The 16,784-nt window shown below is 41.9% G+C and overlaps 1 pseudogene; it reads left to right on the top strand.

Moving 5' to 3' along the window:
• The first annotated feature begins 318 nt into the window (after positions 1–318).
• Positions 319–16,784, top strand: part of LOC101412682 (sialic acid-binding Ig-like lectin 6) — a 33,505-nt pseudogene continuing 17,039 nt past the window's right edge.

Genomic DNA, 16,784 nt, shown 5'->3' with positions numbered 1-16,784 from the left:
AGCTGTTGTTGAGGGTGACAGGTAAGGAGTAGGTCAAGGAGAGGACACAGGGGCTGGATCTTGAGTGGCCCCAGGGCAGGGCTGACCTGGGATCCCTGCTCCTCATCCTGGGGTTAAAGCAAGGCTGGGCTGAGGGGAGGAGCTGGAGCAAGCCTGAGGCTCCTCTGGGGCTCACCTTGGCACCCCGTCCTCCTGGTCCTGCATCACCCTCTCTCCTCATCAGCCCTGACCCACAAGCCCCAGGTCCAGATCCCTGGCACTCTTGAGTCCAGCTGTGCCAGCACCCTGACCTGCTTTGTGACCTAGGTCTTTGGAAAGATGCCCCCCACCTTCTCCTGGACTCCAGCCACCATCATCATCCTAGGCCCCGGCACCTGCATCTCCTCCATGCTCATCCTCACCCCACGCCCCCAGGACCACGGCGCCAGCCTCACCTGCCAGGTGGCCTTCCCTGGAGCTGGGGTGACCGTGGAGAGGACCGTCTGGCTCAATGTCTCCTGTGGGTGCTGGGCCAGGATGCTGGGTCCCTGTGGTGGGAGGTGACAGAATGTCAGGGCCTGGACACTGGGCGCTGGTCACGGGATCTGGGTTGGAGGGTGAGGGGTCACCTGCCCCTACCCTGCTCTCCTCTCTGGGCCTGGGGTGGGGTGCTGTCTCCCAGCTCTCCCACTGACTCAGGTCTGCCTGTCCCTGCCCAGACGCCCCCCAGAACCTGACCATGGCCATCATCCAGTGAAACGGCATAGGTAGGACACGCCTCTAGGGGCTCGGGGTGGGGGCTCTGCCGGCTCAGGCCTGTCCTCAACCTGCCCTCACCTCAGACCCCCTCGTCGGGGAGCCCAGGGCCCCTCCACCCGCAGATTCCCTGGGCCTCAGCACAGCAGGAGCAGAGTCTTCCATCTGCTGATCTGGGCGCAAGGTCCCTGATCAGGAAGATGACGAGCTCCTTCCCGTCCAGAGCCTGCACGTCCTTCACCCTGGAACTCTGTCCCTCCTTGGCCTGGTTTTCTGCTCAGTGACTTGACTTTCATCATTCACATCCGGAGCTCTTCCCAAGTTAGAGGAATTGGTATGGTCTATGGTGAGAGGAGCAGGGGCTTTTCCCAGCAGCCCACGTGTCTTCCTTCCTGGATAACGTGGTTCTTATGCCTATTGGGATGGATTTCTTTCTGTAGTCAGTTGCTAAGCTCTTCTTTCATGGCTCCTGATTTTTCTTGCTGAGTTTGTAAAATATGGCCTCACCATTCCCCTCCCATGGCCTCGTCTCTGACCACATGCCCTGCTTCCCCAACCCTACCAGTCCCCCTTACTCCAGGCCTGGGGTGGTTTGCTGTTGCCTGGCTGTGCCTGGGTCTTGGACCTCTCTTCCTGTTCTCTTTTTCCTCCACACCCTAGCCTCCACCAGTGGCCCCTGCTTGCCCTTCCACCTTCTACTTCACATGCTCCTCCTCCACGAAGCCCTTCCAGATGAGCCAGTTGCTCCCATATTTCCACCCAATCCAAGCAACTGTTCCTGGAAGCCTGTCCCCACCAGACTGGGATTTTCTCAGATAATTTCTTGAAGCCCCCTCTCAGAGGCACCTCATTAAATCAGTACACTGAGGTTTGATGAAGCCATGAAGAGAGGTCAAGTCCCTTCAAGGACAATCTGGGTTCTGAGTTGTCAGCAGGACCAGCTGGGGGGACCTGCAAGGAAGGACTTGGGTGGGCTCTGTTGGGCATCCTGGGAAGCCAGAGGCCCACCCTCCCTGCTGGCTTCTGGGGCAAATCCAGCCTGAGGGGCTGCAAGAGAGGAATTCAGGTCCTGTGTGTGGGGAGAAGGGGCCTGAGGGGCTCTGGTTTCTGTCTTTCTGTCTCCACCTGTGTGTGTCTGCCTTCATCCTCCTGTACCCTCCCTGTCCCCTCCTTCTCTCCCTCTCTCTCTCTCACTCTCTCATTCCCCAACTCTTTGTCTTTCCTGCGCTCCAGCATCCACATTTATAGGCAATGGCTCATTGCTGCCAGTCCAGGATCGCCAGTCCCTGTGTCTTGCTTGTGTTGCCCTCACCAACCCCCCTGCCAGGCTGAGCTGGTCTCAGTGGGGCTTAACCCTGAGCCCATCCCAGCCTCAGACCCCAGGGACCTGGAGCTGCCTCAATTGCAAGTCAGGGATGGAGGAGGATTCACCTGCCAAGCTGAGAATGCACTGGGTGCCCAGGATGCCTCTGTGAGGCTCTCCTTGCAGAGTGAGTGTCAGGGGTGCACACTTGACCCTATGCCCCCGATGACCTTGAGATCCCCTGGTCATGAGCATGCAGCCCTCAGCTTCAAGGCCAGCATTTCAGAACCCTCTGGCCAACTGCTGGACAGTCAGAGTGGGGTGGGGTGAGGGCTGGGGGCATGTTTGGTTTCTTGTTGGGTTTTAAAAGCTCTTTATATATGCTGAAAACTATACCTTTATTCAATATATGATTTGCAAATATTTTCTCCCATTCTGTGTGTTTTCTTTTTACTGTCTTGATAGAGAGTTGTGAGGAATAGAAGATTTTAATTTTGATGAAGTCCAAGTTGTCTGTCTTTTCTCTGTCCCACTGCTGTACGAGTAGAGCATATGTAGGTGAAGTCAGGGTGGAAGTGACCCCACATCCAGTGATGCAGGGAAAGAGGGTGGGGGCAGCAGAACAAACCACAGGGTCCTGTAGGGAGAGAAAGTGCTGAGACCAGCTCAGCAATGGGTTTTCACAAAGGGAAGGTAACACAGAACTGAAGAAATAAAAGGACAGAAAGAAAGACATGAGAGGAAATAAAGATGGGACCAGGGGACTCACAGCTTTTGAAACTGAGAGCCTCAACCTTAGTTTCCACATTGTATTTATTTAGGAACTAACAAGGAGCTATTTGTTATTTACTATAAAAAGGGACAGGTGCAACATTAATGATAATAAGGTATAGGTCATAAAAAGTTCAAATGCCTCCTCACACAAACATTTTTTTTGTGCTGACCAGACAGTGTTTGATCTAGTCAAGGCCTGGTGTTCCTAAGCCTGCACTTTTTGTGTGTGTTATGGGAACATTTCAACTTCAAACCATGTTCCTTACTACTGTTTTCCCACAACAATTCCCCCATTTAGTTTTTGCAAAGCAGCGATGACACATATGGCAATTTCTTGCTGCTTCCTACCCCAGATGGTTTGTTGTGTGTATCTGAGGAGGTTGCTGTTATATATGGTAAGCATAGCTACCAGCAAATTAGGAGCACTTACTGGCAATTCCTCCTTTTCTAACTGTTGTTCAGCTGCTTGACTCAGACATTTAATTTGCCCCCATGTGGGGATGAAGGCGCTTCGGTCTTTGGAGTGGGACCCAATCGTGTAGTTTCTAGCATCAATCTCTCCATCTGCATAACCAGAGGTTCTGGGTTCCACAGGAACTTTCATCATCTTTTGGCATTTGTGATATGGTTTTATTCGATGAGCTAGTACCCACACAGGACATTCTCCATCTCCTGGAGAAACACAAAGCATATTCTTATCCCCAAGATAACAGCTTCCCTGTTGACCATTCACTCATCAGTGGATCATTCCACCAAATAAAAAGTTTTTCAAACAGAGTCTGTGTTTGAGTTTTCAAATTATTTTGGAAATGCTGTTCAGGTGCTGTCCCTTCCAGGGTGGTTCCACAGTTAAGAAAATTAACAGTAAATAGTGCTTTATGTAACTGCACCTGTGGTGTTTTCTTGTTTCCCTTTTGTTTTTGTAACATAAGTTTAAGGGTTTGATTTGCTCGCTCCACAATAGCTTGCCCTTGTGGGATATACAGAAGTCCTGTAATATGTGAAATACTCTAAGTATCTAGAAATCTTCTAGGGGAAACACTGTATAAGGAGGAGCATTATCTGTTTTTAGAGACTGGGGAATTCCCATTATGGCAAAGCAAGCTATCAAATGCTGTCTTATGTGTCGAGCAGTTTCTCCCATTGGAGCTGTAGCCCAAATGAATCTTGAACAAGTATGTACAGAGACATAAGCATAATGTAATTTTCCAAAGGAGGAAATATGAGGTATATCTATTTGCCATAGTGAGGTAGCAGTTAAACCACAGGGTTCCAGGTTCCAGTTGTTTTTGGTTATTAAGAATTTGATAGGGTGGACAAGTCTGAACAATGTCCCTAGCTTGTGTCCTTGTTAAAGGAAAATGAGCTTTGCATCCAGCTGCCTTTTTATGGGTTAGATTATGAAAATGAAAAGCTTCTTGTAAAATAGGAGTGTCTAATTTATCAGTGGCATTATTGCCTTGTACTAATGGTCCAGGTAAATTTGAATGAGAGCGAATGTGAGTGATAAAAAATGAACTTTTTCTATTTCTAATTATCTGTTGAAGTTTGTGAAAAAGGTTATAAAGAAACTGATTTATGCCAGGCTTGATAAGCTGTTTCAATCAATTGAGTAACTTGGATGGCATACGCTGAGTCTGAAAGGATGTTTATGGACTCTGGTATGTCTTGCAAAGTAGTAAGTACTGCTATTAATTCAGCTTGCTGAGTTGAAAATCCAGTAGGAATTTTTTTTAGTTTTATAACCAGCACACCCAGCTGTGCCATTTCCAGACCCATCAGTAAAAATGGTAGGGGTGGCAAGTATTGGTTGAAACTTAGTTATGCTAGGTAAAATCCATTGAGTGCTTTTAATTAATTGTAATATGTGATTTTTAGGATAATGATTATCTGTCAAATATAATCAGCAAAGGCTATTTGACATTGTAAATGATATTGTAGGCAAACCTCAACTTCCTTGTGCAAAAGTGGAAGAATGATATGAGAAGCGAACTGTCCATGAAGGGCACAAGTATGTTCATGGCCTTTAAGTATAATTTGGGCCATAAAATCCACATAAGGAGATAAAGTTTTAACAATATTGCTAGCTAAAAATATCCATTCTACAATATAATCTTGTTGTGTAAGGATTCCCATAGGGGAGTGTAAGGAAGGCAAGATAATCAACTGCAGTGGCTGTTCTGGATTAATGTGCTCAACTTGGGGACTTTGGATTTTTTTCTCTATTAGTTTTAATTCCTGTTTGCTTCTCTCATTAGGACCCAGGGGCTGTTTAATTGAGGATCTCCTCAATTGAAATATGAAAAAATATTAAAAAGTTCATATGTGGAAAAGCCTACTTTGGGCATAAGCCAATTTATATCTCTAATAATTTCTGCAGATCATTCAAAGTTTTAATAGAGGCCCTATGAATCTGAATCTTCTGAGGCTTAATTGTAATTTTATCAACAATAGTCCAAAATAAGAAACAGGAATAACCTTTTGAATTTTCTCAGGGGAAAGTTTTAACCCTGCTGCAGTTAAACTCTTTTCTAAGGCTTGATATGCTAGAACTACAGTCTCAGAAGAGGTAGCAGCACACAATATATCATCCATGTAATGTATACTATAATAAGAAGGAAAAGCCAGTTTGATGGATTTAAGACTTTAGCTACAAAATTTTGACATATGGTGGGGCTATTAAATATTCCTTGAGGAAGATATTTCCACTGAAACTGTTTCATAGGTTGTTATTGAAAGAAGTCACTGAGAATGCAAATTTCTCTTGGGGAGCCAAAGGTATACAATCCTTTAAATCAATAACAAGTGGCCAGCTATGAGGGATCATAGCTAGAGTAGGCAAACCTGGCTGCAGTGTACCCATAGGTTGAATGACTGCATTTACTGCTCAGAGGTTTGTTAAAAACCTCCATTTGTCGGATTTTTTCTTAATAGGAAATACTGAAGAGTTCCAAGGACTAAAATGTTCTTCAATATGCCCCTTATCTAACCATTCCTTAACTAATGTATGGAGTGCCTCCAATTTCTCTTGGATTAATGGCCATTGTTCAACCCAAACTGGAGAGGTTGTAGTCCATTTAAGAGGAATGGGTTTGGGTGGTTCAAGGATGTTAGACTGAGCAGAGACCATTATGGAAAAGGTGAGTATCCTAATCCTTTACAATTACCATGAGATGTGGAATCAATTGGTTTAATGATTCCCTGGTGGTGCTTACCCAATCCTAACCCTAGAACATGCCCTTGTTTCCTCATTAATTGTTGACTTTGTTTAATATATTGGCTAACCTGGGGAATATAAATTTCAGTCTGTCATTGTTCTAATATATCATGTCCCCAGAGATTAATAGGTAAGTCTGCAACATACACCTGCAGGGTGGCATGTTGCCCATCAGTTCCCAGACAATTAAAAATTTGCACACTCTGTTTTAAACCTCTGGGAGTGCCAAGTTCCACAACAGAAATAAATGCATCTTGTAATGGCCAACCAGAGGGCCAATGGCTAGAACTAATGATAGAAATGTCAGCTCCAGTATCAATAAGTCCTTTAAACCATTTGTTCTGAATGATTACATCACAAATGGGATGAGCTTCTAAAATTTTTTCAGTTAAGAATACTCCTTTTGGCAAGATGGCATCTGAGTGAGCACACCTTATAATCTCTTCTGCAAAGAAGTGGCTGAGTAGGGTTGGAATCCTGCTGGACTGGGCTGTTTGCAGGGCAGGAGATGTCTGGACATTGATTTAGTGGGACAGTGACAGAGAAAATTCTTGTAAAAGGTAGAATTTTGGGGCTCTTTCACAGAGATTGGGGCTGCACATGGGATGCTTCCCCCTGGGGCTGGTGGCCCAGCAGTGGTGATTCCTGGAGGATTTGCTGTGCTGGGGAGTTCCCAAGCCCTGAACAGGCAATTCAGGGCCTTGCAGGGTGGGAGGTGTCTGGAAGTCAATTTGGTGAGACAGTGATGGAGGAGATTTGTGTGAGAAGTGGAATTTTGGGTTTCTCACATGGAGATCAGAGCTTCCAGCTAGAGCCCCTCCCCCTATGGCTGGTGACCCATCTGCGGTGGTCCCTGAACTGCTTGTAGTACAGTGGCATCCCCAGCAGGCTGTTTTGGGGGGCTTGCTGGGTGGGGGGTGTCTGGAAGTCTATTTGGTGAGACGGTGATTGAGAAATTCTTCCGAGACGTGGAATTTTTGGTTTCTGACACAGAGGTCAGAGCTTCCAGCTAGAGCCCCTTCCCCTAGGGCTGGTGGATCAGCTACAGTGGTTCCTGAATTGTTTGTAGTACCATGGCACCCCCAGCAGGTTGTTTAGGGGCCTTGCACGGCAGGAGGTGTCTGGAAGTCAATTTGGTGAAACAAGGATGGAGGAAATTCTTGTGAGATGTGAAATTTTGGGCTTCTTGTTGGAAACTGAGGCACAGTGGCCTCTCAAGGAGAGATGTGCTGTCTCCATGCTCGTGCTGTCTCCATGACTATGCTTGCAACCTAAGGAATGCAGTGATTGGGAGTTCTGGGCAAATGGGCTGAAGCTGTTAAAGGCTGAAGGAAAAGATGAGCTCATACCTTTTGTAATGTATAGAACACTTAGACTTTGTACCTTGAGATAAGTTTTTTTTTCTAAAATTCCTTAGACTATAGGTAATGCTGATAGTTAATACGAGTTGCTCCTTAATGTCACGTAAGCTATGTTTCTACTAGGTCTGTGCTTATTGGCATGTAGGCTGTCGTGGTCCTGCTTGTAGACACATACACTGTGGTATATAAAGAGCCCCTTGTAATCAATAAAGTTGTCTGATGAGTCTCTCCTCGCAGATTCCCTGATCCCAGGTCTCTTGTTATTTTTTTCTCTCTCTTTCTTTCTCCTTGTTTCCTTCCCCCTTTTCTCTTTCTTTCATTCCTGATACCCTTCGGGTCCATCGACTCTGACACTTCCGACACTGAGGTCAGAACTTCTGGCTGGAGCCCCTCCCCCTAGCGATGGCTGCTCATCTGCAGCGGTCCCCGAATTGTTTGTAGGGCAGTGAAGCCCACAGCAGGCTGTTTTGGGGGCTTGCAGGGCGGGAGCAGTCATGAGGTCGATTTGGTGAGACAATGACAGAAGAGACTCTTGTGAGAGGTGGAATTTTGGATTTCTAATACAGAGGTCAGAGTTTGCAGGTGTGACCCCTCCCCATAGGGCTGGTACCCAGCTGTGTGGATCCCTGAAGTCTGTGTTGTGCTGCAGTGCTCCCAGGCTCCCTGTTAACTGGATGTGTGGTTCCCAGGTCTGTGTCCCCTAAACCCTGGTGGCCCACACTCCAGAGAATCACACCACTTGAGTCTGCAATATCACAGACTTCCGATCCCTGAATCCACCATACCCTGAGGTCCATTAGAGGTCCTTGATTGTCCTAGTCCTTGGTGTTTGTGTTTTTTTTCTCTCTCTTTTTTCTTTTTTTTATTGTATTGGTTGCTAATATTGCATTATCTCCTGGTCTTTTCTCCCATTGTATCCCCCAAGGTCTTTTATCATTTATTTAGTTTTTTTTTCTTATTTTCTTTTTTTGCTTGTTTCCCTCCTGTTTTCTTTGCCCACCTCCCTTTCTTCTTCTCTTTTTTTCTCTTTTCTCTCTTTTTCTTCTTTTTTATTTTATTTTATTTTATTTATACAAAACATGCTGGAGGGAGCACCTCACATTTGCTCTGTTTCCTCATCCTCCATTTCCTCATTTCTTTGTAAATTGATTTTGGCCATCTACACTATTCCCTTTCCCTCACATCTTGCTATCCTCCATCATCTACTGTCTCTCTTATATTCCATTTCCCTTTTTTTGATCCCCAAATCATCTAACTTTTAATTTCTAATACCTTTGTTCTGTTTTCTGTCTTTTACCCACTCTTGAAATTATTGTCTTTCATTTCTCTTTCGCTCTCTCAAGAAAACACTGGCTTTTTAATTCATACTATATTCCTCCCCATATTCAGTTGACTGTCTCATTATAGGTAATCAACTTACTGCTATAACTCTACACAACTTACATGAGTCTAATATCCATTCTCCCAGATCTCACGTTGTTGCTCTGTCAACAGTTATTACCAATACTACCTTACACATTTTCCTTTTTTACACAATTTCCTTTCCCTGACCCTAATAATTTCCTTCAAAGTGAACTTAGCCAGCAACAAGAAATTAGAGTAAGAAGAATAAAGTGACAAACAGAAGACATAACACTTCCACAAGAACAACAACTAATTAATCCCGAAGACTAGACAAAGAAGCTAAGGAACTGATTAAACCCGTCAAGATAAAATGATGACCAGACAGCAACAAAAAACTACAAACCAAACCAATAATCAGGAAAACATGGCTGAATTCAATGAACAAACTAAAAACCAGGAAGGGGAGCAGGACATCGGACAAGTAATTAAAGATCTCAAAATATATATTAGAGACCAATTTAATGAAGAAAAGGAAGAGTTTAACAATACGAAGAAAACACTTGGAGAGGAAATTGCAGACACACGTGAAAAGATAACAGATATGATGGGAATGAGCACCACAATTCAAGAAATCAAAAATACACTCTCAGCAAATAGCAGCAGATTACAAGAGGCAGAGGAGAGAATTAGTGACATGGAAGACAGTACATCTGAAATCAAACAGATAGTAGAATTGATCAGTAAAAATATAGAAAAAATCCAGCTGGGACTTAGGGACTGGAATGACAATGCAAAATGCACAAACATACATATTATAGGCATCCCAGAAGGAGAAGAGAATGGAAAGGGGACAAAAGGGGTGTTGCAGGAAATAATGGCTGAAAACTTCCCAAATCTACTGAGAGAGACGGATGTATATGACCAGGAAGCACAACGCACCCCAAACATCATAAACCACAACAGGCCCACCCCAAGACATATACTTGTTAAATTATCCAATGCTCAAGACAAAGAGAAAATTCTAAAAGCAGCAAGAGAAAAGAAAACCATCACCTACAAGGGAGACTCCATAAGATTAAGTGCTGATTACTCATCTGAAACCTTGGAGGCAAGGTAGTGGTATGATATAGTCAAGGTACTAAAGAAAAAAATTTCCAACCAAGAATACTCTATCCAGCTAAACTAGCATTCAGAAATGATAGAGAGTTCAAAATATTCACAGATAAAAAGAAATGGGAAGAGTATGCCAACAAGAAACCTCCCCTTCAAGAAATACTAAAGTTAGTTCTGCAGGAGGAAAGGAAAAACCAGGAGAGGAAGAGTTGGAGAAGAGTGTAAGAGCAACAAAAAAGAAAAAAAGAGAAGGAAACAAACAAACAAAATATGACAAACACAAGTCCAATCAGAATATGGCTAACATAAATAATGCCCTGAAAGTAATAACAATGAATGTCAATGGATTAAACTCACCTATCAAAAGATTCAGACTGGGACATTGGATAAGGAAATATGACCCATCTATATGCTGTCTACAAGAAACACACCTTAGACCCAGGGATTCATGGAGACTGAAAGTGAATGGTTTGAAAACAATCTTACAAGCAAACAATAACCAAAAAAGGCAGGAATAGCTATATTAATATCAGACAAAATAGACTTTAAATGCAAAACAATTGTGAGTGACAAAGAAGGATACTACATATTAGTGAAAGGGACAATCTCTCAAGTAGAACGAACAATCATATATATTTATGCTCCTAACAAGGGTGTCTCCAAATACATGAGACAAACACTGGAAAAAATAAGTGAAAGAACAGATGCCTCTACAATTAGAGTGGGAGACTTTAATACACCACTATCAACTTTGGACAGAATATCTCAAAAGAGAATCACTAAAGAAACAAAATATTTGAACAGTATATTAGAGGAGCTGGACCTAATAGACATATACAGATCATTACACCCAAATACAGGAGGATATACATTTTTCTCAAGTGCACATGGAACATTCTACAAGATAGACCATATACTAGGCCACAAAGAAAGGCTCAATGAATTCAGAAAGATCGAAATCATACAAAATAACATCTCTGACCACAGTGGAGTGAAACTGGAAATCTGCAAGGGCCAGAGGCCCAGATTTCACACCAAGATATGGAAATTAAACAGCACACTCTTAGAAAAACAGTGGGTCAAAGAGGAAATCTCAAAAGAAATCAATGACTACCTTGAAACAAATGATAATGAGAACACAACATACCAAAATTTATGGGATGCAGCAAAAGCAGTACTGAGAGGGAAATTTATACCCACCAATTCATACATTAAAAAAGAAGAAAGAGCAAAAATTGAGGAACTAACTTCACATTTGGTGGAATTAATAAAAAAACAACAAAGTAACCCCACAGGAAGAAGAAAGAAAGAAAGAACAAAGATAAGAGCAGAACTAAATGAAAAGGAAACTAAGAAAGAACTTGAAAAGATAAGGAAGACAAAGAGCTGGTTCTTTGAGAAGATCAATAAAATTGACAACCCTTAGCAAGACTAACAAAGAAAAAGAGAGAGAAGATGCAAATACACAAAATAAGAAATGGGAAAGGCTATATCACCACTGACCCCACAGAAATAAAGATTATCATAAGAGGATACTTTGAAAAAGTATATTCCAAAAAAAATGACAATTCAGAGGAAATGGACAAATTCCTAGAAACTCATAAGCACCCTATATAGATGAAAGAAGAAATTGATGATCTCAACCAAAAATCACAATTAAAGAGATAGAATCAGTTATTAAAAACCTACCAACTAAGAAGAGCCCAGGGCCAGATGGCTTCACAAGTGAATTCTACAAAACATTCTGGAAAGAACTAACACCAATCCTGCTGAAACTCTTCCAAAAAATCAAAACAGAAGGCACATTACTGAACTCATTCTATGATGCCAACATTACCCTAGTACCAAAGCCAAATAAACACACCACAAGAAAGGAAAATTACAGACCAATTTCTCTCATGAACCTAGATGCAAAAATCCTCAAGAAAACACTTGTTAACCATATTCAACAACACATTAAACAAATTATACACCATGACCAAATTGGATTCATTCCAGGTATACAAGGATGGTTCAACATAAGAAAATCAAAATGTAATACACCATATAAAGAGATTGAAGGAAAAAAATCACATGATTATATCTATAAATACAGAATAAGCATTTGACAAAATACAGCACACTTTCTTGATAAAAACACTCCAAAAGATTGGAATACAAGGAAAATTTATGAAAATGATAAAGAGTATATATGAACAACCCATAGCCAACATCATTTACAATGGTGAAATCTTAAAATCCTTCCCTCTAAGATCAGGAAAGAGGCAAGGACGCCCACTCCTCCCCTTCTATTTAACATTGTGTTAGAAGTATTTGCTCAAGCACTGAGGCAAGAACCAGTTATAAAAGGCATTCAAATTGGAAAGGAAGAAGTCAAAATTTCATTATTTACAGATGACATGACCTAAACATAGAAAAACCTGAGAGGTCTACAACAAAGCTTCTAGAAGTCATAAATGAGTTTGGTAAATTGGCAGGTTATAAGGTCAATGCACAAAAATCAGTAGCATTTCTGTACACCATTAATGAGCAAGATCAGGAGGAAATCAAGAAACAAATGCCATTTACAATAGTCAATAAAAAATCAAACATCTAGGAATAAATTTAACTAAAGATGTAAAAAAACTCATACACAGAGTACTACACAAGACTGTTCAAGGAAATCAAACACCTAAATAAATGGAAAAATATTCCTTGTTCATGTATAGGAAGACTAAATATTATTAAGATGTCTATCCTACCAAAACTAATCTACACATTCAATGCAATCCCCATAAAAACACAGCATTCTTTAAGGAACTAGAAAAACTAACTATGAAATTTACGTGGAAAGGAAAGAGGCCACGAATAGCCAAAGAGATACCGAAAAAGAAAAATGAAATTGGAGTAATCATACTACCTGACTTCAAAACATACTACAAAGCTACAGTAGTGAAAACAGCATGGTATTGGCACAAAGAGAGACACACAGACCAAGGGAACCGAATTGAGAGTTCTGATATAGATCCTCATATATATAGCCATATAATATTTGATAAAGCCACCAAACCCTCTCAACTCAGAGAGAATGACCTATTCAACAAATGGTGCCTGGAGAACTGGATATCCATATGTAAAAGAATGAAAGAGGATTACCATCTCACACCTTATACAAAGATCAACTCAAGATGGATCAAAGACCTAAATATAACAGCCTAGACCATAAAGACCTTGGAAAGCAGTGTAGAGAACCATCTACAAGACCTTGTAATAGGAAATGGCTTCATGAACATCACACCAAAAGCATGAGCAGGAAAAGAACAAATAGATAAATGGGACTTCCTCAAAATTAAAGCCTTCTGCACCTCAAAGGAGTTTGTCAAGAATGTGAAAAGAGAGCCTACACAATGGGAGAAAATATTTGGTAACCATATGTCGGATAAGAGATTTATAGCTTGCATATATAAAGAACTCCTATATCTTGAAAATAAAAAGATAAACAACCCATTTAAAAAATGGGAAAAAGATTTAAACAGACACTTCTCCAATGAAGAAATACAAATAACTAAAAAGCACATGGAAAGATGCTCAAAATCTCTAGCTATCAGGGAAATGCAAATCAAAACTACAATGAAACACCATCTTACTCCCATAAGATTAGCAGCTATGACAAAAACAGAAGACTACATGTGCTGGAGAGGATGTGGAGGAATGGGAACTCTCATCTACTGCTGGTGGGAATGCAGAAGAATCCAACCATTCTGGAGGACAGTTTGGTGGTTTCTCAAAAAACTAACCATAGATTTCCCATATGACCCAGCAATTCCACTGCTGGGTATATCCTCTGCAGAACTGAAAATAAGGGCACAAACTGATATATGCACACCAATGTTCATAGCAGCATTGTTCACTATTGCCAAAAGTTGGAATCAACCCAAATGCCAATCAACAGATGAATGGATAAATAAAATGTGGTGTATACATACAATGGAATACTACTTGTCTTTAAGAGCAAATACACTACAAACACACGTGATAACATGGATGAATCTTGAGAACATTATGTTGAGTGAAGCAACCCAGGCATTGAAGGACAAATACTACATGACCCCAGTGATATGAAATAAGTAAACCAAGCTGCCTCAGAGAGCTAGAGACTGGATGATAGGCTTACAGAAAATTGGGGGGTAGAGGAAGGATGTAAGCTGTCATCTACATGGGTGAAATCTATGATAAGCTGGAGGTAAGTGTGTGTACAAGGAAGGGATAGAATGGGGGCATAGGGTTACCTTTTGGCGGGGCTTTGAGGGCTTGAGTGGTGCTAGGGATGGGAGGATGGGTAATATTGCCCAAGAAATTTGGGGGAGGGTGGGGCAGCATATGAACATAGCAGATTGTCAGGTGTTCATTGAGAGTATAATGTACAGAAAACCTTTTCAAAAATATAATAAGGAAAGTTACCTGTTTAAGATACTTAAAGGGGATAATCTGATGCAGGACAGACTCCTAGGGAATATGTGAATGCTCATTTTGCCAGAGTGGGTTATATCATTGTGTAGAGACCCATATACTGAGAGTGAAGGTATACTGACATCCTGGGTAGGACTGATGTCATCAAAGAGAGGGAATTGTATATTTCAAGAGAAATGGTGGATCCCAGGGCATTAGGGCAGTTGAGCATGTCAAGCCCTGAACACTGTTGTAAGTATCTCTGAACATGGCTCTTCAAGAAATGAAGATTGACTGTCACTGTGGGCCCCAAAGGAGGGGGAAATAGGTATTGAATAGATGGAACCAATGTAACTCTGTGGGTAATAGAAGTGTTCCACAAGAGTATGCAAGGATGGATATAAGATGTATAAAATTACACCAAAAATATACAGGGGCTGATAGGCTAAAATGTAAATCATAATGTAAAACATAAGATAACTAAAAATTTAGAAAATTGTATAGTCTAAAATATAAACCGTAATGTAAACACAAATGTTACCTTGTTTGAGAGCTATTGTCTCAATATCTGTACATCAGTTCCAGTAAATATGGTATGAATATGTTCAAAGATTATTGCTGTAGAAGGGAAAAGGTTTTATGTTGGATATGTGGGAGTACTGTATATTGTATATATGAATTACTGTGATCTAAAACTCTTGTGAAGATAAGCTTAATAATTAGAAAAAAGAAAAGAAAAAGATAGGATATAGAATTTTTCCAAATCAATATGTATTCTATATTTAACCTTTAAATTCATTACTATATTCCATTTTACTATTAAGGGAACCTGGCAATATATTGGGCTTCACTTTTCAGGAAGTTTTGGATCACAGAGAGGTTCATCAATGACAGTGGAGGAATACTGGTGTGGGATATTATTGACAGGGGACACATGGGTGGCAGGGAGTTCTACAGGGCATATATCCAGGGTACATGAAAATGTTTGGATATTTCCATAGTGGAAACAAATAAAAACAACAACTGAGGGAGTTCTGAGTTCCTAGCCAGGGGAGCGCTATCACATTCCCTAAAGGAAAAGCAACAATCCCCCAAGTGCAATGGCAAAGACCTAAAAAGAATGAATGTCCAACAATGAGCCCCTGATACTAATGACTATGCTTGTGAGCCTGTGTACCTGAAATAAGAACAAGGCCTAGAGCAACAGTGTGCCTAAGAGTTACCTCCTGAGAGCCTCCATGTTGCTCAAATGTGGCCAGTCTTAAAGCCAAACTCAGCATGTAAATTTGCTGCCTTCCCCCCAGCACGGGACATGACTCCTGGGAATGAGCCTCCCTGGTGCCCAGGGATTACTACCAAGTACCAGCTTATGATGGAACTAGAAAATGACCTTGAATAAAAGGGTCAACTTGGAGCAGTGGAATATCTCTGTCTCCATATAATAACAGGAGTTAAAAATGCTTTTTGAGCCAAATCAAGGTGGAAATATAAAGGACAAATGAGTTTATATTGCTATGAGTCTCTAAAAAAGAGCCAGGAGGTTATCAGAGGGGTTGCCCTTATGCACACCTGAGCAGAGTCCCAGAGACAGATAAAGTAGATACAACCCCAGGCATTGGTTCTTCTGAGGGCTACAGAGACCCACAGGTTTTATGGTCATGGCAGATGGAGCTCAGTGCCATGTCAGTTGGCCCTTCTTTGGAGTTGGTGTTTCTGTGTGATGGAGCTGAACTCAGATGTGATCTATTTTCACACGCCTTTCCTGTTACTTTACCAGAATTGTAGTTGGTGCTGGGGTTTAATATATACCCAGGGGATCTGAATCTCTGGACTGACCATATGATAGCCAGGCCCTGAGGCTCAACAGACTTCAGCTCCAACACTCTGGTTTATTGGACTTATCCCACTCAGCTAACATAGAGTTGAAGAATGTCAACCACCACACCATGGAGCCAAGAGTGCCTACAACTGAAAGCAGGAGGATTGCATCCAGCATCCATGTGGAATCTAAGCCCCCTCTTGACATAGTTGTGGGATAGACACAACCAATCCAAGGTCCACAGGATGGAGGAATAGAGTATGGATTAGAGTGGACTTACTGATATTCTATTCATGAACTATTGTGATTAGTAATTGAAGAAAATTTGGCATTGGTGTGGAGAAAGTGGCCATGGTGGCTGCTGGGTGTAGGGAATGGGAGGAAGAGATGAGATGTGGAGGCATTTTCGGGACTTGGAGTTGTCCTGGGTGGTGCTGCAGGGACAATTACCAGACATTGTATGTCCTCCCATGGCCCACTGGATAAAACGTGGGAGAGTGTGGGCTATGATGTGGACCATTGACCATGAGGTGCAGCAATGCTCAGAGATGTATTCACCAAATGCAATGAATGTGTCATGATGATGGAGGAGAATGTTGCTATGGGGGGAGTAATGGGGTGAGGGGGGTGGGGGGTATATGGGGACCTCATATTTTTTTAATGTAATATTTAAAAAATGAATAAAGACAA

Source organism: Dasypus novemcinctus, chromosome 18, assembly GCF_030445035.2.
Source record: "Dasypus novemcinctus isolate mDasNov1 chromosome 18, mDasNov1.1.hap2, whole genome shotgun sequence".
NCBI classification, from domain to species: Eukaryota; Metazoa; Chordata; class Mammalia; order Cingulata; family Dasypodidae; genus Dasypus; species Dasypus novemcinctus.
Note: the sequence above shows the minus strand (reverse complement) of the source record. Positions and strands in the feature narration are given on the sequence as shown.